Source organism: Hyperolius riggenbachi, chromosome 9 (assembly GCF_040937935.1).
Source record: "Hyperolius riggenbachi isolate aHypRig1 chromosome 9, aHypRig1.pri, whole genome shotgun sequence".
Lineage (NCBI taxonomy): Eukaryota > Metazoa > Chordata > Amphibia > Anura > Hyperoliidae > Hyperolius > Hyperolius riggenbachi.
In genome coordinates this window covers 276,848,794-276,876,398 of record NC_090654.1, presented here as the reverse complement: position 1 = coordinate 276,876,398, position 27,605 = coordinate 276,848,794, and the positions used below count along the sequence as shown (strand labels likewise).

At 46.1% G+C, this 27,605-nt stretch overlaps 1 protein-coding gene across 3 annotated transcripts in view; it reads left to right on the top strand.

The window, feature by feature from the left end:
* The window catches only part of TRAF3 (TNF receptor associated factor 3), a 208,500-nt gene that overhangs the window by 89,545 nt on the left and 91,350 nt on the right, over positions 1-27,605 (top strand). Inside the window, exon 1 of one of the 3 annotated variants that reach the window (XM_068254622.1) lies at positions 25,881-25,963. The exons of the other annotated variants lie outside the window; for them this stretch is intronic. The gene's annotated coding sequence lies outside the window, so the exon portion shown is untranslated. Of the gene's footprint in view, positions 1-25,880; positions 25,964-27,605 lie in introns of those variants that run through there. 3 annotated transcript variants of the gene reach the window in all.

Genomic DNA, 27,605 nt, shown 5'->3' with positions numbered 1-27,605 from the left:
TATCTGCCAGAAAATTGTATGTTGTGTGCCTAGCATTACTGATGTTCTAAAAACTATTTTGAACAACAGACAAAGTATTATTTCTGTTTTAATCTCTTGTCAATTTTGCTGTGTGAGATCTGATTTTAATGGAAGAGGAGGTTAATAATGTTTGTTTACTAACTGTTTTAAAGCCAGTAGAAAATATATCTGGTCTCCCAGAATACTGTGGGTGGAGCATTCCATAGATCTAAGCAGCCTACGCATCACTGTGAGGGGCGGGGCTATACACCAATATACAGCTATATATAGATATAATAAGTGTTTCTGATGCTGAAACCAGGATGATTAACATAAATGTGAGTATCCTGAATAATTTACTGCTACTTTGTCACTACAGGGCCTCTTTAATCTTTTCCATATACACATGCAAACTTAGGGCGTTACTTTTTTTATCACCTCTAATGGAGTTTTACTAAAGGGAACTTGAAGTGAGAGGAATACGGACGCTGCCATCTTTATTCCCTTATAAACAATGCCGGTTGCCTGGCTGTCGTGCTGAATTTTTGGCTTTAGTTGTGTGAGTCCCACACTTGCAACAAGCATGCAGCCAGCGGAGTCGCAGCCCTGCAACAAGCATGCAGCCAGCGGAGTCGCAGCCCTGCAACAAGCATGCAGCCAGCGGAGTCACAGCCCTGCAACAAGCATGCAGCCAGCGGAGTCACAGCCCTGCAACAAGCATGCAGCCAGCGGAGTCACAGCCCTGCAACAAGCATGCAGCCAGCGGAGTCACAGCCCTGCAACAAGCATGCAGCCAGCTGAGTCACAGCCCTGCAACAAGCATGCAGCCAGCGGAGTCACAGCCCTGCAACAAGCATGCAACCAGCGGAGTCACAGCCCTGCAACAAGCATGCAGCCAGGGGAGTCACAGCCCTGCAACAAGCATGCAGCCAGCGGAGTCACAGCCCTGCAACAAGCATGCAGCCAGGGGAGTCACAGCCCTGCAACAAGCATGCAGCCAGGGGAGTCACAGCCCTGCAACAAGCATGCAGCCAGGGGAGTCACAGCCCTGCAACAAGCATGCAGCCAGGGGAGTCACAGCCCTGCAACAAGCATGCAGCCAGCGGAGTCACAGCCCTGCAACAAGCATGCAGCCAGCGGAGTCACAGCCCTGCAACAAGCATGCAGCCAGCGGAGTCACAGCCCTGCAACAAGCATGCAGCCAGCGGAGTCACAGCCCTGCAACAAGCATGCAGCCAGGGGAGTCACAGCCCTGCAACAAGCATGCAACCAGGGGAGTCACAGCCCTGCAACAAGCATGCAGCCAGGGGAGTCACAGCCCTGCAACAAGCATGCAGCCAGGGGAGTCACAGCCCTGCAACAAGCATGCAGCCAGCGGAGTCACAGCCCTGCAACAAGCATGCAGCCAGCGGAGTCACAGCCCTGCAACAAGCATGCAGCCAGGGGAGTCACAGCCCTGCAACAAGCATGCAGCCAGGGGAGTCACAGCCCTGCAACAAGCATGCAGCCAGGGGAGTCACAGCCCTGCAACAAGCATGCAGCCAGGGGAGTCACAGCCCTGCAACAAGCATGCAGCCAGCGGAGTCACAGCCCTGCAACAAGCATGCAGCCAGCGGAGTCACAGCCCTGCAACAAGCATGCAGCCAGGGGAGTCACAGCCCTGCAACAAGCATGCAGCCAGGGGAGTCACAGCCCTGCAACAAGCATGCAGCCAGGGGAGTCACAGCCCTGCAACAAGCATGCAGCCAGCGGAGTCACAGTCCTGGAACAAGCATGCAGCCAGCGGAGTCACAGCCCTGCAACAAGCATGCAGCCAGCGGAGTCACAGCCCTGCAACAAGAATGCAGCCAGCGGAGTCGCAGCCCTTTGACAAGCATGCAACCAGCGGAGTCACAGCCCTGCAACAAGCATGCAGCCAGCGGAGTCACAGCCCTGCAACAAGCATGCAGCCAGCGGAGTCACAGCCCTGCAACAAGCATGCAGCCAGCGGAGTCACAGCCCTGCAACAAGCATGCAGCCAGCGGAGTCACAGCCCTGCAACAAGCATGCAGCCAGCGGAGTCGCAGCCCTGCAACAAGCATGCAGCCAGCGGAGTCGCAGCCCTGCAACAAGCATGCAGCCAGTGGAGTCGCAGCCCTGCAACAAGCATGCAGCCAGCGGAGTCACAGCCCTGCAACAAGCATGCAGCCAGCGGAGTCACAGCCCTGCAACAAGCATGCAGCCAGCGGAGTCACAGCCCTGCAACAAGTATGCAGCCAGCGGAGTCACAGCCCTGCAACAAGCACGCAGCCAACGGAGTCGCAGCCCTGCAACAAGCACGCAGCCAACGGAGTCGCAGCCCTGCAACAAGCACGCAGCCAGCGGAGTCGCAGCCCTGCAACAAGCACGCAGCCAGCGGAGTCCCAGCCCTGCAACAAGCATGCAGCCAGCGGAGTCGCAGCCCTGCAACAAGCATGCAGCCAGCGGAGTCGCAGCCCTGCGACAAGCACGCAGCCAGCGGAGTCGCACCAGAGTCACATCATCTGATCTGCAGCTTATTCTGGGCCAGTGACTTGTAGGCAGATCATCGCCGTGCCAGTCTGGCAACTAGCATTGTTTATAAGAGAATGAAGATTACCGCCTCATTATCCCTCTCACTCCAGGTTCCCCTTTAGCTGTATATTGTTATGGGGAAATGCTGCTACTGTAACTGATAGCATGGAAAGCCTTTTTTATGATTATTGATTTATAAAGCGCCAACATATTCCGTGGCGCTGTACAGAGTAAGAAACAAACACGGGGTACATCATAATACAGACAATGGTGTACACCAATATACAGAATTGGTAACAAAATACAGAATAGGTAATGACAGTGACAAAACTAACAGATGAATACATTTGTATAACAAATTCCAAGACATAAAAGGGCGAGAGAACCCTGCCCTTGCAAGCTTACAATCCAAAGGAATGGGGGGGAACAAGAGGTGGGGTAGTGTACAATAATCATACCTAGAGGCAATGGGTGTTTTTAGGTTATCTAGTAGGAGTGCAAGTTGGCCAGAGGTCAAAGGGGGGAATGGCCTAAGGTAGAGCTTATGTCAGAAAAAGCGAGTTTTGAGGGAGCGTTTAAAGATGTCCAAAGGTTGAAGAGTGACGGATGTGTTTTGGAAAGGGATTCCAGAGGAAGGGTGAGGCACGTGAGAAATCTTGTATAGGTGATTGTGAGGCGGTAATTCTAGAGGAGGACAGAAGATCATGTGCAGATCTGAGATTGCGGTTGGGTTGGTATCTGGTAACTACTGAGGAGCTTTAAGCCCCATCTACACGATACAATTTTTTTGTGCTATTCGATCGGATCGAATTCGATTGATCGATTAAATCCGACATGTCCAATCGAGATTTGATATTGTGTTCCAATGTCATTGCAAAACAATGGCAAACCGATCACACTACCAATCGAATCCCGATCGGACATGTCAGATTTCGAATTCGATCCATTCGAATCGCACAAAAATTGTATCGTAGATGGGGCTTAACAGGGGAGAGAGATTGTGGAGATCTTTGTAGGTTGAGTGTTTGAACTGTAACCTCTGGGTAATTGGCAGCCAGTGAAGAGCTTGACAGAGAGGAGCAGCAGAGGAGGAGCGAGAAGAGAGATGAATGAGACGAGCAGCTGAGTTCAGTACAGATTGGAGAGGTTTGGAACTCGCTATTATAGATGATTGTGATATTTTGCAAGCACCAGGTGAGGCTGCCGATGGAAGCCCCCCCCTTTTTTAGAACCCGTAGCGAGCTGTGGAATGTCACCGTGGTATGCCACGTTCCTGTACACAGGAGCTCATTGACTTCATTCAGAGCTGACGTCACCGGCCATGCTGTGTGTGTCTCTCGTCAGCTCCAGAAGCTGCTGGTATTGTGGAGTGACGCTGTGTGTGTCTCTCGTGAGCTCCAGAGGCTGCTGGTATTGTGGAGTGACGCTGTGTGTGTCTCTCGTCAGCTCCTGAGGCTGCTGGTATTGTGGAGTGACGCTGTGTGTGTCTCTCGTCAGCTCCAGAAGCTGCTGGTATTGTGGAGTGACGCTGTGTGTGTCTCTCGTCAGCTCCTGAGGCTGCTGGCGTTGTGAAATCTGTACTACGATTCTTGCGTTGTCTTTCCTAACCTGCGATCAGCGGAATGTTCCTCCTCGTGAGTCATTCGCTGTGAAATGACATCCAGGACGTTCGCCTCTCGTTCAGCTTCTGAGCTTGTGTACTGCCGGGGCTGCTGCACGTGAATGTTATGATAGTTTTAATTTATGTATTCTGCTAGTTAACGGTGTTTAAAGGAAACCAGAACTCTACATTATAAGAACCACCAATACTTACCTGCTGCTTCCTCCTGCAGCATAAATACGTGCGAGTCCCTTGCTGCCCTCCCGCGGTCTGCTGTTCAGCCCCAGTAATTGGCTCAGTCTCGACAGTCCAGGTCTGCGCAGAAGACCCAGACTAGACCCCACTGAGCCAGTTACCGGGGCTGATCGCGGCTGAACAGCAGACCGGCGAGGGACTCAGACGTGCTTATGGGTCTTGAGGAAGCAGCGGGTAAGTATTGGTTCTTATATGTAGAGCTCTGGTACACTTTAAACAAGACCTGTAACGAAGATAACAATAATGAATATAATTGCCTTTTTTATTTTTGTATTTTTTTTATTTTACAATATTCATTTATAAATTATTATAGCCATAGTTGCTGGAGTATAGTAGAGCTTGTGGAAAAGCATGTGATCAGTTTAAAGAGAGTCTGAAGCGAGAATAAATCTCGCTTCAGACCTCATAGATAGCAGGGGCACGTGTGCCCCTGCTAAACCGCCGCTATCCCGCGGCTTAACGGGGGTCCCTTCACCCCCAAATCCCCTTCCGAACAGCGGGGGAGCGCTTCCGCATTGGGGCAGGGCTAACCGCCGCAGCCCTGCCCCACGCGCGTCTGTCAGCGCGTATCTCCGCCTCTCCCCCGCCCCTCTCAGTCTACCTTCACTGAGAGGGGCGGGGGAGAGGCGGCGATGCGCCGCTGATAGACGCGACTGGAGGCAGGGCTGCAGCCGTTAGCCCTGCCTCCAGGAAGAGAAGATTTACGACCAAGCCACGACCAAGGTTTGCGGGGGTGGGTTTGGGGGTGAAGGGACCCCCGTTTAGCCGCTGGATACCGGCGGTTTAGCAGGGGCACACATGCCCCTGCTAACTATGAGCTCTGAAGCGAGATTTATTCTCGCTTCAGAGTCTCTTTAATCAGGTGACAGACTTGAAAGGTTTGATGTGCAGTTAAAGTGAACCTCCAGACCAAAAATCTACTCAGCAGCACTGAAAAGGCCTGGTGTTTCTTTAACAGTTTCACAGCGTCAGAACTTTATTTTTCTTACCCAAGCCTCATTTTTAGCTGCACAGAAGAAAACTGCCTGGGCATTTTTCCCCTGATGCTGTGCAAAGCATGATGGGATTTCTGATGTTGTTGTTCTCCTTCTGCTGTTTTGTTGCAAATTTGTAATTTTTCTTATTTTGAATTTGAGATTTGAAGCCTATCGTGCGCAGGTGGGAGGGGTGATCAGGACACAGGACAGTTGGAACTGTGTCTCATGCTCCCTATCACCTCCTTTCAACCAAAAAGATGGCTGCCATCATGAAATCACAAACATTTGCCAGTTCTTTTAAAACAGGGTGGGTAAGACATTATATTACCTATCTATTTTAATTAACATAACTAATGTAGCTTAATGACAGTATGTTTGTTTAGGCTGGAGTTCCTCTTTAAGTCACGTTTTCCATGTTGGCTACAGCAGGGAGGGAGTCTTTGTTGTTGATGACCACATGGTTATGTAGGGCATCGGGCAGTACAAAGCTAGCTGGTGAAGAGGTTCAATTGATTTTGAATCATATTTTCATTGGCATCTAAATAAAATCAAATGGTGCGATTTGGCAAAATATAAATGTTGCTATTTGGCCCGAATAGTGGAATGGTTAAGGGCTCTGCCTGTGACACAGGAGACCAGGGTCCAACTCTCAACTCTTCCTATTCAGTGAGCCAGCACCTATTCAGTAAGGGGTCCTTGGGCGAGACTACCCAACACTGCTACTGCTTATAGAGCTCCCCCTAGTGGCTACAGCTCTGGCACTTTGAGTCCGCCAGGAGAAAAGTGTGATGCATATGTTATTTGTCTTGTCTTGGTAAAATGATTGTCCCATCAGGGAGCAAAGAATGATTTCTGGATCAGGCCACCTGGATGAATGGTCAGTTTGTCAGCAGGTGAAGCACCTGTGTGATTAGTGTGTCATTGAAGCAGCCTTTGCTGATTCAAGGCCTTTCAATTTTTGGGGCAGTGAAACTAAACCGGTTTGCTGAGTCATAATCCCGGGACTAGTTACACAACGTCCGAGAACGCTGCTGAGACTAGTCAGGTACGGAACAAAAGGAGTTCCTTTAAAGGACACCTGAACTGAGAGCTATATGGAGGCTGCCATATTTGTTACATTATAAATCATGCTCATTGCCCGGCTGTCCTGCTGATCATCTGCCTTTAACACTTTTAGCCATAGGCCCTGAACCAGTATGCAGATCAGGTGCCTCTGACTGAATGCTTGTTTCAGGTGTGTGATTCAGACACTACTGATGCCAGAAAAATCAGCAGGGCTGCCAGGCAACTGGTATTGTTAAACCATGTAGCAGCCAATTTATTTAGAGGATGCAAGTGCTCCAGGCCAGTTTATTTTAGCATTTTTTATTTTTTGTTAGATTTCCTAGCTTTTAATTAGTACTGCTGTAATGTGTATTTATGGCCACTTGTCACTAGGGGGCAGTGTGAGACAATAACAGAGGACTTCTGCTTTCAGTTTCTGTTTTCTGCTGGTAGAGAGAGATCAAAGAATTCCAAGAATTTACAGCACTAGTTCTGCTGTCTGAAGACAAAAGCAGTGCATTATCTTAAAGTGAGATAAATTGTTGGTGGCTGTTAACAAGTTAATAGCAAATAAATATGGCAGCCTCCATCTCACTGCAGGTGTCCTTTTACATTGTAAAGTTGGCTATACACCATTCCATTCTTGATATATTTTTAACGATTTTTGTCTGCCTCCCTGTAGCAGATACCAAAAATCAGGCGGAGAGATGGTTTCTGTGGGGTTTTGTGAATTCTGGGAACATATTTTGGAGAAAACCATTTGTAGTGGAGGCACCCAAAAATATATAAAATAGTTAAAAAGAACTAAAGGAGTGGTATAGTTGGTGAGCGGTATAGTTGGTTTAACTCCCCATGGATCATATGTAGCAAATTTAACTCAATTGAATTTTTCAAGAGTTTATTGCACAAAAGGTCAAACGCATATTTGGGGCATTTTCCACTTCATCAGGTCAATAAAATCCACAACAAAAGTGCCTAGTAATAAAAACATAATTAATATGCATAAATATGTGGGCAGCACGGTGGCGTAGTGGATGGCAGTCTTGCCTTGCAGCGCTGGGTACCTAGGTTGCATCCCAGCCAGGGCACTATGTTCACGGAGTTTGTATTGTGTTCTCCTTGTGTCTGTGTGGGTGTCCTCCCAGCTATTTGGTTTCCTTCCACATCCCTAGACTACAATACATACACTACGCTATATACACTACGTACACAGACATATCATTATGGTAAGGATTAGATTGTGAGCTCTGAGGACAGTCAGTGACATGACTATGTACTCTGTGAAGTGCTGCAGAAGATGTCAGTGCTGTATAAATACATAATAATAATATGGTAGGACATTACACTATGACTATGGCAGGGATTAGATTGTGAGCTCCTCTGAGGACAGTCAGTGACATGACTATGTACTCTGTGAAGTGCTGCAGAAGATGTCAGTGCTGTATAAATACATAATAATAATATGGCCGGGCATTAGACTATGACTATGGTAGGATTAGACTGTGAGCTCCTCTGAGGACAGTCAGTGACATGTACTCTGTAAAGTGCTGTGGAAGATGTTGGCGCTAAATAAATACTAAATAATAATAATTTTAATAAACCTAAGCGGTAAGTAACTATATATACAAAATTCATACAATACAATGCCATAAATGTAACCTGTTCAGAAATCAATGTTATAATAAACGATATATAAATGAGTTAATAATCAAAAATAATGAAACGTTTGCATGGTTATATACGCAAATGACAAAAAATTTGATTGGAAACTGTCGCAGTTAACTGATCCCTCTTAAAGGACAACTGTAGTGAGAGGTATATGGAGGCTGCCATATTTCTTTTCTGTTAACCAATACCAGTTGCCTGGCAGCCCTGCTGGTCTATTCGGCTGCAGTAGTGTATGAATAACACCAGAAACAAGCATGCAGCTAGTCTTGTTAGATCTGACAATATTGTCAGAAACGCCTGATCTGCTGCATGCTTGTTCGGGGGCTATGGCTAAAAATATTAGAGGCAGAGGATCAGCAGGACAGCCAGACAACTGGTATTGCTTAAAAGGAAATAAATATGGCAGATCCCCTTGTTACAGTTGTCCTTTAACTTGCCAGTTGAGAGAAGTGTGCCCAGCACTGTCAGGAGTTGGTCACAGCGCCCCGAGGGAGGCTGGGTGAGCCACTGTCACATGTTTGCAGTCAGATTTACGGTAATGTCACACGAGACCTTTTCCTGGTGGGAATTTTCTGAATTGACAATAGCCTTGTAGAGGTTGCACTCAGCTCTCTGTGTCATCGCAGCGTGGAAGTCATTGGGAAATGCGGTGACCTCATCGTACAGGAAGTGCAGCGTAGAAAGGGGATCCTCTGATGTTATACCCATACAGGGAACTGCTAATCTGCAAAGCTCTGCTAAGAATCCGCTGACCGGCCAACCCATAACACGGAGGTCCTCTGCTACAGAGGGGGGATTCAGAGCATTGAAGCAAACCTGTAAGATTCAAAAACAAACCATGTCAGATATTAAATGTGGGCCGGAACTCTGGGAGCAAGTCGCGGGCTGACCTCAATGTCTAGTGGCCACCTCTATTATAATGTTCCCTGGTGTCAAATAGCCCCCCTTCATCCCTTATACAGTTCTGATGTTTAGTGGTCCTCCCTCCCCTACAGTTCCTTGGTGTTTAGTGACCCCCTCCTTCCTCTATACAGTTCCCTGGTGTCTAGTGACCCCCTTCTTCCCCTTTACAGTTCCCTGGTGTCTAGTGAACCCCTCCTTCCCCTATACAGCTCCCTGGTATTTAGTGACCCCCTTCCCTCTCCTATACAGTTCCCTGGTGTCTCGTGGCCCCCTCCACCCCCTATACAGTTCCCTGGTGTCTCGTGGCCCCTTCCGTCCCCTATACAGTTCCCTAATGTCTAGTGACCCCCTTCCCTCTCCTGTACAGTTCCCTGGTGTCTAGTGGTCCTCCCTCCACTATACAGTTCCCTGGTGTCTCGTGGTCCCCTCCTTCCCCTATACAGTTCCCTGGTGTCTAGTGACCCCCCTTCCCTCTCCTATACAGTTCCCTGGTGTCTAGTGGTCCTCCCTCCCCTATACAGTTCCCTGGTGTCTCGTGGCCCCCTCCTTCCCCTATACAGTTCCCTGGTGTTTAATGGCCCCCTCCTTCCCCTATACAGTTCCCTGGTGTCTAGTGGCACCCTTCCCTCTCCTATACAGTTCCCTGGTGTCTAGTGGTCCTCCTTCCCCTATACAGCTCCCTGGTGTCTAGTGGCCCCCTCCTTCCCCTATACAGTTCCCTGGTGTTTAATGGCCCCCTCCTTCCCCTATACAGTTCCCTGGTGTTTAATGGCCCCCTCCTTCCCCTATACAGTTCCCTGGTGTTTAATGGCCCCCTCCTTCCCCTATACAGTTCCCTGGTGTCTAGTGGCCCCCTTCCCTCTCCTATACAGTTCCCTGGTGTCTAGTGCTTCCCTCCTCCTCATATGGCTTCCCTGATGATCAAGGGCTTATCCTCCAATATAACTTCTCTGGTAGCCTAGAGAGGGCCAAACAATGCAAAATGGGGAAACCACCTAAGGGCCAAATCTGATGGCTCAGAGGGCCAGATGTGGCCCACGGGGCGGAGTTTGACATGTATGTATTTAGAGAGTTTAGCCTGTCTAATTCCCCCTCATCTGTGACTGATCACAACTGTAATTTGATCCCTCACCTGTGTCAGCTGGCTGCCTTGGCACAGAGCAACTAATTCGTAAACACAGGATGTTAGCCCTATGTCTGCTTTTATGAAAGCAGGAAGAAGACACACTGCAGATTTATTGCAGGATTTGTTTCAACTGTAACAAAGAAATGTTTTTTAAGGTCATTATGCTGTTGCTTTTCTTTTAGAGCAGAGCGGAAGTTCTGAGTTCCGCTTTAATTAAATACAAATTTTCCTTTCAATCTGAATCCTCTTTTTAAAAATGCGATTGTTCAGTAAATATTTGCACCGTTAAAGAGACACTGAAGCGAAAAAAAATGATGATATTATGATTTGTATGTGTAGCACAGCTAAGAAATAAAACATTAAGATCAGATACATCAGTCTAATTGTTTCCAGTACAGGAAGAGTTAAGAAACTCCAATTGTTATCTCTATGCAAAAAAGCCATTAAGCTCTGCCACTTTCAAAGTCATGGAGAGGGCTGTTATCTGACTTTTATTATCTCAACTGTTATTGAACTAATTACTTTTCTTCTGCCAGAGGAGAGGTCATTAGTTCACAGACTGCTCTGAAAGACTCATTTTGAATGCTGAGTGTTGTGTAATCTGCACATATTAGAGAATGATGCAATGTTAGAAAACACACTATATACCTGAAAATAAAAATATGAGAATATTTTCTTTGCTGCTAATCTTCTAGTAATCATTCATAGTACACAACCAATTCATTATATCATATTTTTTTTTTCCGCCTCAGTGTCTCTTTAATCGGCACTTCAACCCACAACTGCGTAATGTGAGGATCTATTGATGTGAATACATTGTGTCTATAGATACAGTAGTTGTTGCGTATAGATCTGGTAAGATTGTACAATGAACTTTCAAGGTATGCGTCCAATTCTTGTTGGTTTAGTTGTTCCTGTGGACCGTGCGTGTTCAGTTTTGATTGAAGATTTGATGTCAATCTTTTAAAAATTTTGATCAACGATGTGAAAGTTTTTTTTTTTAGATCTGTTGCTTAACCAGTCACAGAATCGGATTGCTATGTGTATGGCCTCTGTGATTCTGTCCAATAAAGTGTCGATTGCTCCAATGATTTGAGCAATCGCAGTTGACTAGAAGTGTTGGAAAATCTTTCAGTTTGTGTGGTTTAGTTTGTAGTTTTCCTTCTTAAAGGGTAACTGAAGTAAGATGTATACGGAGGCTGCTATATTTCCTTTTAAGCAATACCAGTTCCCTGGCTGCCCTGCTGATCCTCTGCCTCTAATACTATTAGCCATAGCCCCTGAACAAGCATGCAGCAGATCAGGTGTTTCAGACTTTAAAGTCAGATCTGACAAGACTAGCTGCATGCTTGTTTCTGGTGTGATTCAGATACTACTGCAGAAAAATAGACCAGCAGGGCTGCCAGGCAACTGGTATTGATTAAAAGGAAATAAATATGGCAGCCTCTGTATACCTCTTACTTCAGTTCCCCTTTAAAACAGAAGATATTTGCGATCATTTAGCTTGAAGTGAATGACTGTGGTCTCCCACAATGCATCACTACTGAATATGCAAATTATCTCTTTATGCCCCTGCAGCCAGGCTAGCATCCAGAACAGCTGGTGTACAGCAAGCCTATAACTTATACATTCTATAAAGCCACATCAACTCCACATGCAGACAGCCTGTTTTGGACTTTTGGTCCTCCTCAGTGCATGGCAGGGATTGATATGGCTCTACGGGATAGGGGCTTGGACCACAACAATGCTGTTAAGCATGAATGCCTCCTCTGAAACGCTGCAGTTGAACACTCAATTAATCCCGAAACCCAAGGAAAAATATCAACAACTGTCCAGGTGGTGGATTTTGCTGCCCGGGGAGGCAGAGCTTTGGGCTGGAGCTCTGCCTCCAGTACAGTCAATCAGCGCTGATCGCCGCCTCTCCCCGCCCCTTTCAGTGAAAGAAGACTGAGAGGGTCGGGAGAGGCGGTGATCCCCGCAGAATGACGGAATAGAGGCAAAGCTACAGCTCAAAGGAAGGAAGCAATCTCCTAATCTTCCCCCGGGGGATTCATTGAGATCAGAGGGGGCATTCATACTTAAAGAGACACTGAAGCGAAAAAAAATATGATATAATTATTTGGTTGTGTACTATGAATAATTACTAGAAGATTAGCAGCAAAGAAAATATTCTCATATGTTTATTTTCAGGTATATGGTGTTTTTTCTAACATTGCATCATTCTCTAATATCTGCAGATTACACAATACTCAGCATTCAAAATGATTCTTTCAGAGCAGTCTGTGAACTAATGACCTCTCCTCTGGCAGAGAAAAAGTAAACAGTTGAGATAATAAAAGTCAGAAGACAGCCCTCTCCACGACTTTTGAAAGTCGTAGAAATGAATTGCTTTTTTGCATAGAGATAACAACTGGAGTTTCTTAACTCTTCCTGTACTGGAAACAATTAGACTGATGTATCTGATCTTAATGTTTTATTTCTTAGCTGTACTACACATACAAATCATAATATAATTTTTTTTCGCGTCAGTGTCTCTTTAAAAGCTTTGTAAAAAAATAACCAGTATTTTCTGGAGGCTGCAGACTCTCTTTAAAGCTGAATTATCTCAAATACCTTCTTTTTTTAAGCTGGCAAACTGTACTGGGCATTGCTTTTTAGTAGGAGGGCTTTTCAGTCTCCTTAGTCCCCTATACTTTCCTAGTAGTTTTGGGTCACCCCGAGCTGCTTGGGTGTTCTGTTTGTGTGGTTAAGTGACCTTTCTTTTGGGTTTGTAACATTTTAGTAATTTCTTTTTATTGTTATTACGTGCAATCCAGAAAAAAGTATTACTCACGGAAAAGCTTGCAGCTTTATAAATTAAGACTCTTGACGTTGCTCCACGACTTAGCTCGGTGCGCCCCCTATCTGTTTCCCACCATCATTGTTACAGATTCTTGTATTTTCCTCTTTTTGTTTACCCTGTATTTTTAGAACGCATTTGCCGGTAATGATTTGCGCTTGGGAAAATACAATACTTCTTATTGGCTTTCTTCCGGATAAATCGAGCCGTGTTTATTGCTGACAAGCCTGCTTTGGCTCCGCAGCAGCTATTTGCCATGTCTGTGTTCGGAGCTAGGAGTGCTGTGTAGTGTTGCAATAAATATGTGCTGGCGATAGCGCTAGGGGATTTTTCCTTAAGGGGCCGGGTACTGCTGAAACAGGCAAGTGACTTTTTTAAAGTAAACTGTTGACCTTTTTACTTCAACGGCCGTAATGGAAGGCTGCCTATAAATGTACCTGCTATGTGTTTACTTTAATTTTTTTTTTTCCTCTCTGTTTAGCTGTTATCCAGAAATGGATGCTTTGCCCAGCTATAGAAAGGTATATTGCCCCCTTTTCAAGTAGAGCTGTAGTTAAAAGAACAAAAGTGTCCATCAAAGGGAACTCGAAATGAGAGGGGTATGGATGTTGACATGTTTATTTCCTTTTAAAGAGAACCCGAGGTGGGTTTTAAGAATTCCATTAGCACACAGAGGCTGGTTCTGTATATAATCACCAGCCTCTGTTACTATATCGTCTGCCCCCCCCCCCCCCCCCAGGCCCCCCACGCTCTGCTGTCCCCCATAAATCAAACTGCGGTGCTAGTGACATGTAGCGTGTCGCTAGCAGGCTGTTTACATGCAGACTGTCACTCTCTACTGTTCCCCCGCCTACTCTATAGCGCCGCTCTCCACCTGTGTCCCTCCCCTCCCCGCTGATTGGAGGGAAGAGACACAGGCGGGGAGCGGAGCTATAGAGGAGGCGGGGGGCGGCGATATAGAGCAGGCGGGGGAGCGGCAGAGAGTTACAGTCTGCATGTAAACAGCCTGCTAGCGACACGCTGCATGTCACTAGCACCGCGGTTTGATCTATGGGGGACAACAGAGCGCAGGTCCCTACGTCTTATCCATACACTGGATAAAAGACATTGAAAATGATCGATCCACACTTGACCATCAGGCAACTGTTTGTACAAATACAGGCCATGGCAGTGGCGTAGCAATAGGGGTTGCAGAGGTTGCGACCGCATCAGGGCCCTTGGGCCAGAGGGGCCCGTAGGGCCCTCCCTCATCTGCAGTATTAGCTCTCTATTGGTCCTGTGCTGGTTATAATCACTTCTATAGATGCTTTGAATAATAGTGATCATTAGCAAGTTAATCCCCATCCCCTTCTTGCACCTCTGACACTGGTTGTCCTTGGCAGGTTTTGGTGCACCGTATCAATTGTTATGTATAGAGTGCTTGGGGGGCGCCTAATGTAAACCTTGCATCGGGGCCCACAGCTCCTTAGCTACGCCACTGAGACAAGAGTGTGAAAGTATAACATCGGTGGTTCTGGGGCACATTGCCTTAACTCGGTGGGTCTGTTTTGGGGGACTATCATCCCCCATACAGCCGTGAGACAATACAGTTGTGCGCCTTTTGAATTGGAAATGTCCTAAGTCTCTCTGTCGTCTAGACATTGCTTCGTATGACCGTGTCATTGACGTATGTACAGAATTGCTGCACATCCTTTTGTTCACAAGTGCTGTCCATTCACTGGGAATTGTCCTTATGCAGTCTCTTATCTAGCTTGTATACTTACCTTAAAGGGATACTGTAGGGGGGTTGGGGGAAAATGAGCTGAACTTACCCGGGGCTTCTAATGGTCCCCCGCAGACATCCTGCGCAGCCGCTCACCGATGCTCTGGCCCCGCCTCCGGTTCACTTCTGGAATTTCAGACTTTAAAGTCAGAAAACCACTGCGCCTGCGTTGCCGTGTCCTCGATCCCGCTGATGTCATCAAGAGCGCACAGCGCAGGCCTAGTATGGTCTGTGTCTGCGCAGTACACTCCTGGTGACATCAGCGGGAGCGAGGACACGGCAACTCAGGCGCAGTGGTTTTCAGACTTTAAAGTCAGAAATTCCAGAAGTGAACCGGAGGCGGGGCCGGAGCATTGGGGAGTGGCTGCGCCAACACAGGATGTCTGCGGGGGACCATTAGAAGCCCCGGGTAAGTTCAGCTCATTTTCCCCCGGCCCCCCTACAGTATCCCTTTAAGGTGCGTACACACGCACTACAGAAGCAAACGACGGGTCCGTGGGGCACCTCCCGTTGGGCTGACTTTCAGCAGACTGTAGTGCGTGTGTATTCGCTGTCGGCGGACTGATAAGGCTGTTCCTGAACAATCCGCCGGGCGGATGCACCAGCCTTATCAGTCTGCCGACAGTGCATACACACGCACTACAGTCTGCTGAAAACCCGCCCGGCGGGAGGTGCCGACGGACCCGTCGTTGGCTGCTGTAGTGCGTGTGAAAGCACCTTAAAGCTGGCCACTAACGGTCCAATTGGCAATTTCTAGTGAAAAATCGTTCGAGCATCAGAAATTCTGATCGGATTGGTTGTAAATAATCTCCATTGGTGGACACAATCAATTATGAACAAAAAATGTCGCCCGAATGAATTTTCGTCGAATGAAAATTTGGATTTTCTTGGTGGTCGTGATAGATAGGAAGCAATGATTTGTTAGTTGATGGTGTAGTGAACAATTTTTCGTCCGATCAGAATTTCTGATTGCTTGAAAGATTTTTCGATAGAAATTGAACCGTTAGTGGCCAGCTTTAGTCTTACTCTGACACACCCTCTTCAGCTTCTGCTCAGTGATAGGCTTGGACACTGGTCAGGAGGTGATCAGGGCAGACTGCAGCTGCTTCTCTTGCCCAGTTTAGATGCAATAAACTTGGAAGATTAGATGCGACTTAAAGGGAATGTCCAAGCAAAATAAAAAAATGAGTTTCACTTACCTGGGGCTTCTACCAGCCCCATGCAGCCATCCTGTGCCCTCGTAGTCACTCACTGCTGCTCCAGTCCCCCACAGGCAGCTTGCCGACCTCGGAGGTCGGCGGGCCGCATTGCGTACATTTTTACGCATTCCCGCTGGTGCAGGAACATTAACACATACATTTTTACGCATTACTGGTTCAATGCGTAAAAATGTACGCATTGAACCAGTAACGCGTAAAAATGTATGTGTTAATGTTCCTGCACTAGCGGGAATGCGTAAAAATGTACGCAATGCGTCCCGCCGACCTCTGAGGTCGGCAAGCTGCCAGCGGGGGACTGGAGCAGCAGTGAGTGACTACGAGGGCACAGGATGGCTGCATGGGGCTGGTAGAAGCCCCAGGTAAGTGAAACTCATTTTTTTATTTTGCTTGAACCTTCCCTTTAAGGGGGCCATACACTGGTCGATTTCAGCCATCAGTGGATCGATTCTATAGAACCGATCTATCGGAAATTGATTATTTCAAATGAGCAAATCGATCGATTTGCAGACTATTTCGATCGATTTGATCTATCTGACAGGATGGAAAATCTAGGTCGATCTGTTGCTGGCAGCAGATCGATGATCCATAGAGTTGCATTGGATCTAATGATGCAATAATGCATATAGATCGATTTCCAATGATTTCATTCTGAAATCTATTGGAAATCTGTTGCTATTGTGTGGCACACATCAGATAGATTCCTGTCAGATTGGACTTGACAGGCATTTGACAGAAATCTATCTGATGGTCGAATCTATAAGTGTATGGCCAACCTCTCCTAGATTTTCAATCCTGTCAGATCAAATCGGCCGCAAAACGATCGATTGGTTGATTTGAAAGAATCAATTTCTGATTGATTCTATACAGTCGATCAATCGATGGCTGAAATCGACCAGTGTATGGGCCCCTTAATTACCATTTTTGTGGCAAAAAACTTTGTTCTTCCTGCTGTGGTATCAAGTGTTAAAAGCATCCCTTTTTTTTTTTTTTTTTTCAGTAATGGTGTATTGTTCCTTTTATTGCTGTATTGTCTTTTGTGTAATGTTTTTTTTTTTTTTTTTTTGTGTGTATACATCCTGGAAGTGACATTATTCGGTAATTGGAGTACAGAGATGGGAACTGTATGTTCTCATGTTGTACAGAAATGATGTCAGCAGCTGTTGCAACACTCGAGAGAAACCGTTTCTGTCTTCCTGTGTGACAGGTTGCATGGCAAGGGACAGATATGACAGCTTTTAATGTACACATAGAGCCCGATGTCATTTCACCTTGTCTAGTGAATCCCAGATCTGGCCTGCTTATTGTCTGGCTGTGAAGTGGTCCATTAATGGCGCAATATTTTCCTCAGAGGTGATCGCTCAATCAGACTTGCGGGATTGTACTGTGAACCTAAATCAGCATTCAAAAAAAGTGTTTAACTTAAAGAGACACAAGCAAAAAAAAAATGATGATATGATATGTATGTGTTGTACAACTAAGAAATAATGTGTTAGGAGCAGAGACATGTCTAATATTGTTTCCAGTACAGGAAGAGTTAAGAAACTCCAGTTGTTATCTATGCAAAAAAAAAAAAAGCCATTGAGCTCCACGACTTTCAAAATCACAGAGAGCTCTGACTTCGGAAGCTTATTATCTCAACTGTCAGCCACTGTATTTTCTTTTTGTCTGCAGAGGACAGGTGAATAGTTCACTGGCCTGCTCTGTAAAATAATTTAGAATGCTGAGTAGTGGGGAAACTGCAAATATTAGAGAATGATGCAAGGTTATAAAAAACACTATATAACTGAAAATAAAAATATGAGAATATTTTCTTTGCTACTAATGTTCTCATAATTATCCGTACTACACAAACAATTCATTATATCATCATTTTTTCTCGCTTCAGTGTCTCTTTAACTGGGGCTTCCACCAGCCCCCTGCAGCCGCCCTGTGCCTGCCCCGTCACTGAGCGATCCTCCGGTTCCCCGCAGCAAGCTACTTTCATTTGGATGCGCAGCCCTGCTTCATGCACCTCCAGATTGCATTCCCGTGGATCGGAGTGCTCTGCGCATGTGCAGGAAGAGGAAAGCTCTACTGCGCGCATACGAGATAACTGGCTGCCGGGAGACTTGGGCACAGGACACAGCCGGTATATGGCTTATACTGCTGCTGCACAAGTCCCTGCGGCGGTGATTACTATTCTCCCTCCAGGTCCACGTGGATAGTGGGGAATGATGTAATTCGGCTGCCAGCTATTGCTGGAGGCCGAATTACAGTGTTTTAAATGTAACTTCAGCTCCGTCTTCTGACGGCTCCGGAGTTACTCTGTGTGTGCAGCTATAGCTGTAATTCCTATTACGGTCTATGGTGGCGCCGGCTGCACCCAAATCTCCTGCACTGAATTATTGTGCACAATGCTCCTAATGATGGGAGTGCGATCGAGGGCGTGCGTGGCCACCGCTACACATGTGCAATGGTCATCGACTGGCCAAGTCACCTGGCCGAAAGAGCGGCGCTGCGGGGGACTGGAGGATCATTCAGTGACGGCGCAAGCAATGTGTCGAAGGGTCCACCCTGTTCTCTCTTTTTTTTTTTTTTCCAAAGCTGACAAACTGCTGTGGTAAGGAGACGCTTGTGCAATGCTTAACCCTCCACGGAGCAAGTTTTCCCAGCCCTCTAAGGCCCCTTTCCCATGGACTGTTGAGCTGTGTGCTCAGAAAGCAGTTACCAGGCAGCAGGAAGCAGTTACCAGGCAGCAGGAAGCAGTTACCAGGCAGCAGCAAGCAGTTACCAGGCAGCAGGAAGCAGTTACCAGGCAGCAGCGAGCAGTTACCAGGCAGCAGCGAGCAGTTACCAGGCAGCAGCGAGCAGTTACCAGGCAGCAGCGAGCAGTTACCAGGCAGCAGCGAGCAGTTACCAGGCAGCAGCGAGCGGTTACCAGGCAGCAGCGAGCGGTTACCAGGCAGCAGCAAGCGGTTACCAGGCAGCAGCAAGCGGTTACCAGGCAGCAGTGAGCAGTTGTGAGAGTTTGAGAGGCATTTCACTGCCTACCAACTGCCCATGGAAAAGAAGCCTAAGGCCTCCTTTCCACGAACTGTTGAGCTGTGTGCTCAGCAAGCAGTTACTAGGCAGGAGTAAGCAGGTATCATGCAGCAACAACCTGTTACCAGGCAGCAGTGAGCAATTGAGGGAGTTTGAGAGGCATTTCACTGCCTATCAACAGTTCGTTGAAAGGAGGCCTTAATCCATTTGTTCCGCAAAGGTGCCCACCAATAGGAATGACGAGCTGCAGCCCGCAGCTGCCGATGGGAGTCATAGATTGGAATGTCTCAGTAGAAGGTGCAGCGAGTGGCTTGAAAATGATGCGGCACTTTCACTTCTTCTGTACGTGCAGTTAAAGGACAACTCCAGTGTCTCCAAACAGAGGATGGGTGATGGGGCTTTGGTTGCTGTCTGTGTTCCAATGCATCCCAAAGTTTTTTGACTTGGTTCAGGTCTGGACTCTGTGCAGCCCATTTAAAGAGAGAGTGAAGCAAACAAAAATTGCTATTTTTACCTGCTAGTGCGCTTCATTACTCCCATTAGATGTAAACCACCGCATCCACGCCGCAAAACGAGGGCTTTAGACCCCCCAAATCCCCTGGGGGCAATCCGGCCAGTGCTTCCTGAAAGAGGCAGAGCTTTCAGCTGTAGCTCTGCCTCTCCTGATGTCAATCACCGTGCATCTCCGCCTCTCCCCGCCCCTCTCACTCTTCCTTCACAGAGAGGGGCGGGGAGAGGCGGAGATCCGCGTGACGATTGACGTCAGGAGAGGCAGAACTATAGCAGAAAGCTCTGCCTCTCAGGGCAGCACAATCCAGGACCAAGATGGTTGTGGATGTTTGCCCTGGGATTTGGGGGGGGGGGGTCTAAACCCCTCGTTTTGTGTGGTTTCGGTGGTTTACATCTACTTTTTATACTAGTGGGAACGGTCATGCTAAAAGAGACTCCCAAACTTTGCTTAAAGGGAACCTAAACTGAGAAGGATATGGATTTTTTCTTTTTAAAGTAATACCAGTTGCCTGACTCTCCTGCTGATCCTGTGTCTCTAATACTTTTAGCCACAGCCCCTAAACAAGCATGCAGATCAGGTGCTCTGACTGAAGTCAGACTGAATTAGCTGCATGCTTGTTTCAGGGTGTGATTCAGCCACTATTGCAGTCACAAAGATCAGCTGGACTGCCAGGCAACTGGTATTGTTTTCAGGAAACATCCATATCATTCTCAGTTAAGGTTCCCTTTAAAGGAGAACTGTAGTGAAAGGTATATGGAGGCTACCATATTGATTTCCTTTTAAGCAATACCAGTTACCTGGCTATCCTGCAGATCCTCTGCCTCCAATACTTTTAGCCCTAGACCCTGAACGAGCATGCAGATCAGGTGCTCTGACTGAAGTCAGACTGGATAAGCTGCATGCTTGTTTCAGGTGTGAGATCCAGATACTACTGCAGCCAAAGTTATCAGTATGATGCTAAACAACTGGTATTGTTTAAAAGGAAACGTCCATATCCCTCTCAGTTAAGGTTGGTTCCCTTTAAAGGGGAATTCTCTACCTCTAACACTTTTAGCCATAGCCCCTGAACAAGCATATGCAGATCAGGTGCTCTGACTAGATTTGCCTCATGCTTGTTTCAGGGTTTTGTGACTCAGACACTTCTGGTGCCAGAAGATCAACAGGACTGCTAGGCAACTGGTATTCTTTCAAAGGAAATACATATGACAGCCACTATATTGCTTTCACCTCTAGTTACTAAATTTTTTATTTTTTTTTTAAGTAAAATCTTGCCACAGATTTGGAAGCGAATGTCTCTTTGCAGTGAAGAGATGTAGTGACTGTGTTGATCCATAAGGGGCAGTGTTGCCTGTGTAATGAAGCGGCAGCCCATTCGCCACTGTTGCCGCCTTGTGCTCTGCAGGATTTATATTGTTACACTAATGGTTGTGGACGTCTGACTGGATTAGTAGCTTGACTTTTAGAGAGTGCCAAGCCATTGCTCATGTCTGTGGTTAGGATGGTATATCCCTGCAGTGTTACCGCTTGGCAATAGTGCAACAATTCCCTCCTCTATGTTGGCACCGTCCCAGACACTCATTTTTGTCAGTACTAATACTAGAACATCCTTTAACCGTCCTGTCGATACGTTTCTGCTGGAATCCTGTTCAAAAAGTGGTTCAATTAATTTTCATGAAATGTTTGCTTTGAACTATTTATTTATTTCTTGTATTTATAAAGCGCCAACATATTACGCAGCGCTGTAAATTAGTTAAGGTCACAGACATTGGCCTCAATTCACTAAGCATATCTCCTGTCTTTAATAACGTTTCTAAAGTGATCACTATGGTGATGAGGCATGTCGTATTCAGGAAACATTTTACCTCAGGCAAACCTAACGTTAACTCTTCTGTCTTTAAGTTAACTCTTCAATCCTTAAAATAACTCCAGAGTTAAAGACAGGCTGTTTATTAACTGCGTGTGAAAATAACTACAGAGGTGGTAACTTAACTACAGAGGAGGTACATTAACTACAGAGGAGGTAACTTAAGGAATGAAGAGATAAGATAACTCTCTTACTGTGTGATGGTACATTTTCTCTTGCCTTATTATCTTCAGCATGATCTTGAGGCCAATATTTAGGGGTGACATACAGCAATAAGACAATACAAGAATACGTGCAAACCAGATCACGCAGCACAGTATGAGTGCAAGGTAATGCTTAGTCACTAGATGGGAGCATGGAGATTAGGCAAGTCGCGTTCACTCAGATCCATAGGAGGGGTGTACGGTATAGGTGGTACATGAACAGGTAGGAGGCATAAGGTGGAGGACTCTGCCCGAAGGCTTACAATCTAGAGGGAGATGTGGGGACACGAAAGGTAGGGGACCAGAGTTCAGCTGTGGGTTTAGAGCACTGGGGGGGGGGGGGAGGGCCTTCTTGAAGATGTTGAAGCAGGGGGAAACCCTAATGGGGGAGGTAAGGAGTTCCATAGTGTTGGAGCAGCTCTTGAGAAGTCCTGGAGGCGTGCATGGGACTGGGTGATGCGGGGGGGGGGCGATCAGACGAAGTTAATTGGAGGAGCGGAGTGAGCGGCTAGGTGTGTATCTCTGAGCAAGATTGACAATGTAGGTTGGACAGGTTTTGTGGACAGATTGTAGGCCAGACACAGTATCTTGAATCTGATTCTGGACTGGATAGGAACTTAACCAAAATGTGCCAAGCTGGGGTCTAGTATACATTCTGAGTATAATAAAAGTTTCAAACACAAAATCCTGTCAAAAATAAGTTTCCTTCTCCTTTTCAGCCAGGCCACTTGGCAGCGATGCAACTTACAGCAAATCTAGACATTGCAGTGTCCTCCCCAGAATATTTTTTCCAGCCGGGTGGCATGAAAAAGTTGCCGGGTGGTACGCAACGGGGGAATGCAGGGCCGGCGCAACTCTGCTTACAGCATAGGAGGTGAATGAAGAGGTGAGCCTATTACAGCTGGGTGCTCCTCAAGATTAGCCGGGTGGAGCACCCAGCTAAAAGAGCCCGGGGAGAACACTGCACTGTGAATTGCTTGGAAATGGTGGTGTAGCCTTCCCCCTGTTCATGAGCCTCTACTATCTACTTTCTGAGCCCCAGACTGATTTCCTTTGTTTTTGGCATGGTGAATAATGGTAGCCACGCATTGGTCGATTGCCACCAGATCGACAGATCCCGCTATGATCGAATCTGATCACGGATGGATCTATTGCCTGGCTCCCCCGGCCAGCAGCAATAATCTCACTTGTCCGGCGGCGCGAGTCCCTGGGCTCCATGCTGTCACTTCTGGCGTCCTCTTCACTTCCTGTCCCATCCTGTGGCAAGGCGAGGTTCAAACAGTAGATGGTGCTCTACTGTTCCTTCTTCAGCTTGACGAAGTGCAGGGAGTGAAGAGGGCATGGACAGGGAGGCCAGCCGGAAGTGACAGCATGGCCCCTGAGGACCCGCACCAGCCGGAAAGGTGACATTATTGCTGTGAATTGAACACCGCTAGTGACGCGCCCCCGACCCGCTGACGATCGAGTGAAATTTTCCATCTGGAACGACCAAATTGATTGATGTCAGATGGAAATCGATCTGCCAACATCTGCATTAACGATTTCACAGCAGATTCGATCACAGTGATGGAATCTGCTGTATATCGACAGAAAGTCGAGCTAGCCTATGTCTTCCTTAAGGGCCTGTTCATACTTGCTGCCCTTGTAGAACGCGTATAAATTCAAAGAAACGCAAGTTGAAAAACGCATGCGGTTTTCTTGCGTTTGAATGCGTTTTCTATTGCGTTTTGCACAAACATGTGACCCAGGGGAAAAAAAAAATTATGGGAACCGCAGAGGAAAACGGACGCTAAAAACGAATAGTACGCGTTTTTGATACGCGTCCATAGACTTTCATTGCGTCCGTTTCTATGCGTAACGCACAGAACTGCGTGCAGCAATGCGGATGAGAAACGTATGCGTCTCATACGCATACATGTGAACTAGCCCATTCAAATGCATTAGGAGCCGTTCCTATGCGTTTTTGGTACCCAGACACGTTCCCTGAAAACGTCCAGGAACGCATATAGTCTGAACAGGCCCTAACAGTAGTCCTTCTCATGTGTTCAGGTGCCCTGTTCTCTAAAGAGTCTCTTTATGCCGGGTGTTGTTAGCAAGCCAATTGACTGCACAGGTGTGGTTTAAAAGCTGATTGGTTAATTACTGTAGGTGTGGTTTTTCTTTTTGTTTTTTGTTTTTTTTGTTTTTTTATTATTAGTTCATTATAAGGGAAGTCAAAAAATGTATTTTATATTACAAAATGAACCAAAAGCTGATAAATGGCACTGGTGAATGTTGGGTTATATCAATGCTGCAAATATTGGGAAGAAGTTTAGAAAAATGTTCCATAATTCCTTTTGGCCTCAATGATACATTTTGATGTTCATCACAGATAGCTACATCACAATTCATCACAGGTAGCTACATCTTTGCTGCTGGCAGGTGCATCACTGCGGAACGCCTATCTACTGTATGTTCCAAAGCCAGCAGAAATAACACCTGATCTCCCAGATTTCTGGGTATCCATGATTGCAGAGCTGTGCCGTGACCCCCATACTTATTGTGGTGGAGATTTGCCTGCTTTTATCCTTTGTTGAAGACTCATCTTTTGTTTTTGGACTCTGCGCTGATCATATATAATTTACTTCAAAAGCCTGTTCAGTTTTGGCAGAACAAAACTCTCTCGGTGAGTACTGTTTGCTGAGATTTAAAGTGGATCCGAGAAACTTTTACTCATTGCATAATTGAGTCCCTTTTATATAGTTTATAGGGCATTCCTCAAGCCAAATACTTTTTTTTTATTTTGATTTAACCACTTTACCACCACCGGTGTGTATATCCTACGCTCCTTTTAACACCTTTTCCCCACCAGGAGCGTAGATATACGCAACTGCCGCTGTCCGCACTTCTTCTCGCTCGTGCGCGTGCTCCCTCTTGCCCGGAGATCGATGACCGGGAAAAACCTTTGATCTCAGCCCCCCAGCAATGATTGGCTGCTTCTATGAGAAGCAGCGCGATCATTGTGAAAAAAAAAAGTTTCCCAGTCTCATTGTACTTCCTGTAAGCGTACTTCCTGCGCTTACAGGTCGCATGCACAAAAAGTTAGTGGCCATTTTGTGGCCAAATTGTAAAACTACACAACGCATTTTCATATACAAATACATAGTTTTACATTATAAATTAACTCATTACCTCCCACTCCCCCAAATTTCTTTTTTTGTAATAAAAAAAAATTACAATAAAAAAAATACATAAATGGTTAACTTAGGGACTGAACTCTTTAAATATTTATGTCAAGAGGGTATAACACTGTTACTTTATAAACTATGGGCTTGTAATTAGGGATGGACGCAAAACTGAAAAATGCACCTTTATTTCCAAATAACACGCTTTAACATTTTTTGTTAAAAAAATGGAGTCACAATCGGAATTTTATAATGACTCGACGGGTTCATTACCGCCCAGAGGCCAAATATTCAAAGTAGCTGCGTGAGAGAATCACTCCTAATGCAGGAGGGAGCGAGGATAGCCGGGTTTTCGAATGAAACCTTTTTTTTTGTTGTTTTTTTATTTTTATTTTAAAGGTCGTGTTTAATGACAACTAGTCGGCATTTTTCTTGAGCCTGGGAAATATTTTGAAGTAACGGTCATAACTGGTGTAACAGGAAGTGGAATTATTACCTCTGCAGAAGTGTTTGAAGCTTTTCATTTTGTGTTAAAGGGATACTTAAGCCTGGCATAAAAAAAAAATCAGCTTTACTCACCTGGGGCTTCTACCAGCCGTCCCGTGCCCTCGCAGTCACTCGCGGATCCTCCTGTCCTCCAGCTAGTTTCGTTTTCAGCCGACAAGCTCACTGCGCCTGGGCAGACCTGGCCCCGCGCCTCCTTCTATGCATTTCCATCCGCAATAGCATCCTGCGCAGGCGCTATGCGTGTACCTGTCAGCGAAACGAAACTAGCTGGGGACCGGAGGATCCGTGAGTGACTGCGAGGGCACGGGACGGCTGCAGGGGCTGGTAGAAACCTCAGGTGAGTAAAAAAAAATATTTTTTATATGCCAGGGCACTATGGAGAAAAATTTTAAATATGTGCACACCGATACAAATAAGTACATTTTTATTTTCCAGAGTAAAATGAGCTATAAATTACTTTTCTCCTATGTTGCTGCCACTTACAGTAGGTAGTAGAAATCTGACAGAAGCAACAGGTTTTGGACTAGTCCATCTCTTCATAGGGGATTCTCAGGGATTTATTTATTTTCAAAAGCACTTAGTGAATGGCAGTTGGTCTGTCCAACTGCCAAAAAACTGTGTAGCGAGCAGGAAAGCTGGCCAGGGTCATTGTTTAAATTCGTTTTAGGGAATATCCTTATAAAGAATAAAAGCCTTGCTGAGAATCCCCTATGAAGAGATGGACTAGTCCAAAACCTGTTGCTTCTGTTAGATTTCTACTACCTACTGTAAGTGAAAGCAACATAGGAGAAAAGTAATTTATGGCTCATTTTACTCTGGAAAAAAAAATACTTCTTATTTGTCTAGGTTTGCACATATTTAAAATGTTAAAATGTTTTGCCATAGTGCCCCTTTAAGAAAACCTGTAATGAAAAAACCTCTCCAGGGGGGTACTCACTCACCTGAAATGAGAGGGATATAGATTTGACAACGGGGATGGTGTGTTCAGAGTGATGTGCAATGTTAGTTTTCCGCCACACATAGCGTTTTGCATTTTGGCCAAAAAGTTCCATTTTAGTCTCATCTGACCAGAGCACCTTCTTCCACATGTTTGCTGCGTCCCCCACATGGCTTGTGGCAAACTGCAAACGGGACTTATGCTTTTCTGGTAACAATGGCTTTCTTCTTGCCATTCTTCCATAAAGGCCAATTTTGTGCAGTGCACGACTAATAGTTGTCCTATGAACAGTCTCCCACCTGAGCTGTAGATTTCTGCAGCTCGTCCAGAGTCACCATGGGCCTCTTGACTGCATTTCTGATCAGTGCTCTCCTTGTTCGGCCTGTGAGTTTAGGTGGACGGCCTTGTCTTGGTAGGTTTACAGTTGTGCCATACTCCTTCCATTTCGGAATTATTGCTTGAACAGTGCTCCGTGGGATGTTTAAGGCTTTGAAAATCTTTTTGTAGCCCGAGCCTGCTTTAAATTTCTCAATAACTTTATCCCTGACCTGCCTGGTGTGTTCTTTGGACTTCATGGTGTTGTTGCTCCCAATATTCTCTTAGGCCTGGAACCCACTGCAAACCGCTATCGCTAATCGCAAGCGGTAGCGTTTTGTATGAGCAGTTTGCAAGCGGTTTCATGCGGGTTTTCGTGCGCGTTTTGCAACATTTTTTTTTTTTCGTTGCGGTTTGCGTTTTGCGGTTTTTTCCTGATCGGTCCTGTGAATTATTTTTCAATTTGTTACAGTGTGCTGAACCGCAAAACGCTAGCAGAACCGCTCAGTTCTGAGCGTTTCTGCTAGCGTTTCAATACTTTACATTGAAGCGCTAGCGCTCCCAAAATGCTGCATGTCCTGCGTTTGCGTTTCTTGGAAACGCAAACGCTCCTGTGGAAGTTGCCCCATCCATTAACATCAGATGAGCGTTTTGGCAAAGCGCTAGCGTATCGCAGCGCTGCCAAAATGCTCAAAAAAACGCTCTTGTGGGTTCCAGCCCTCAGACAACCTCTGAAGCCGTCACAGAGCAGCTGTATTTGTACTGACATTAGATTACACACAGGTGCACTCTATTTAGTCATTAGCACTCATCAGGCAATTACTATGGGCAACTGACTGCACTCAGACCAAAGAGGGCTGAATAATTACGCACACCCCACTTTGCAGTTATTTATTTGTAAAAAATGTTTGGAATCCTGTATGATTTTTGTTCCACTCCTCACATGTACACCACTTTTTATTGGTCTTTCACGTGGAATTCCAATAAAATTGATTGTTTGTGACAGTAATGTGACAAAATGTGGAAAACTTCAAGGGGGCCGAATACTTTTGCAAACCACTGTAGGTGCCTTATAGTCCTAAAAATACAGTAGTTGTTTTTGTTGGTCGTTAATGAGGACCAGGGTCATTTCTGGGTCCGGACTTGGAAATTTTTTA